Raw genomic sequence first — 1,806 nt, 5'->3', positions numbered from 1 at the left:
AAATCTGGAATGCACACCATGACAAGCCATGAAGGCATTCTGTGAGGGAAGGGTGAGAGAAAGCTTTTATCGGCATAAAGGGAGAAGTTCGAACAAGCTGCTTGGAAACAATTCATTGGTTTTGGAGGCTCAGAGTCAGATTTGTTATCAGTTCATTGGTTGAGATACCATTACTGGGCAGTTTCCTTTTAGAGCATCTTTTCTGAATTAGTGCAGTGGCAAACAATGTCTAATGATCAACTTTGTTACAGAAATGTGTGTTTGTAGAAAGCTGGAGATGCATGGAAGATGTGAAGGGATTTCTGATGAGTTTTTAGAAGGTCATTGGAAAAATTCTTACCTCAGACGAGCAAACATGAGCCCCCCTCTTTTCTGCCTTTCCAGCTCTATCCTGTGTATTACAGAAATTAATTTCATCAACTTTTGCATTTTCCCCTTTATCAAGAGCTTTATTTGAAATCATCACTGATAAATGTCTAATGTCAGATTTTATGTGTACCTTGATGCTGGGATGAACATGTTCCAGTCAGCAGATCTGGTCTCAAATTGGGGGGTAATGAACTTTGGTAAGTCATGGTCAGGAGCCTTTTAATTACATTTGAGAAATGAAGAGGCCTGAAACAGTTCCTTTTGGGCCTGGGTTGTCTGGATTTTATCTTTAAGTTTAATTTATCTATTTTTAAGGTATTGGTTATTATCTCAGAGTACAGCGCAACACTATTTTGTCAGGAATAGCATTTATATACAGATTTAATATGTAATGAGTACACAGTCTTAAAAAGAAACGCAAAGTAAAAATATGCAGCAACATGAGCATTCTAGGTTGTGTAATGATTGTAAGCCATTAACCTAGACTTAAAGGCATTCGATTAAATAAATTAAATGACAATGGAGAACTAGATGAGGCTTGCAGTACTCTTGTGGCTTGTACTCTTAGTTTATGCAACTGAATCTCAATTGCCCCAGAAGAGTTTACCCAGGCACAGCATGTAGTGTTAGCAATAACATAGACAACATCTTCCTGAGCTAATAATCAAGAACAATTCTATTATCTGAAGACTACCCTGGTTAGAGATATTAACATGCTGTTGGTCAGCAATAGCCCTTACAGTGGAGACTGTAAAAATTCATATGAAAGAAGCTAGATTTCTCACCATTCCTTCATTAGTGGCAATACTATATTTGGTTCAAGAGATCTGCCAAAGGAAGCAAATCAAGAATCCCATAATTCACCAAGGAAAACACACTTGACCCCTTGATGTAGTGAGTGGGGACTAGTCCAATGAATATTCCAGTAACCAGATTCAGACTTATTATGTATTGATAACAGAGCAGTCAAACATCCCAATCCACATTGGCCTCCTGCTGTCCAGCTGACTAAACATTAAAAGGCCCAAATAGAGGTATCCCATCCACAGAAGGAAATGTGCCTGATACTAGTACAGACAATTCTCCCACCTGTGAATTATTATATGTAATGAAATTAAGCCAGGAGTTAGTTATATTACTACATATTGCTAATGATAACTCCTTTGGGGATTGGTTTCAATAACATTTAAAAAATATCTTAGGGAGACCCAAGGAATGTTTTAAGATGAAAGAATCATTACACATTTCTAGGGTCCTGAAACTGGGTCAAGTCTTGACTTGACTCTGCCTGTGGCCTGGGCCAGAATGCTTCCCAAATCTCCTGGTCTCTGGACTGCTCACATTCTGGGCCCCCAAGGCAGAGGGATAAGGCCTGAGACCATCTCACCATGAGCCTAGGGCATCTAGAACCCACCAGATGTTCAGAATTTTTTTTTT

Source organism: Galeopterus variegatus, unplaced genomic scaffold, assembly GCF_000696425.1.
Source record: "Galeopterus variegatus unplaced genomic scaffold, G_variegatus-3.0.2 Scaffold8593, whole genome shotgun sequence".
NCBI classification, from domain to species: Eukaryota; Metazoa; Chordata; class Mammalia; order Dermoptera; family Cynocephalidae; genus Galeopterus; species Galeopterus variegatus.
This window is presented reverse-complemented; position numbering follows the sequence as displayed.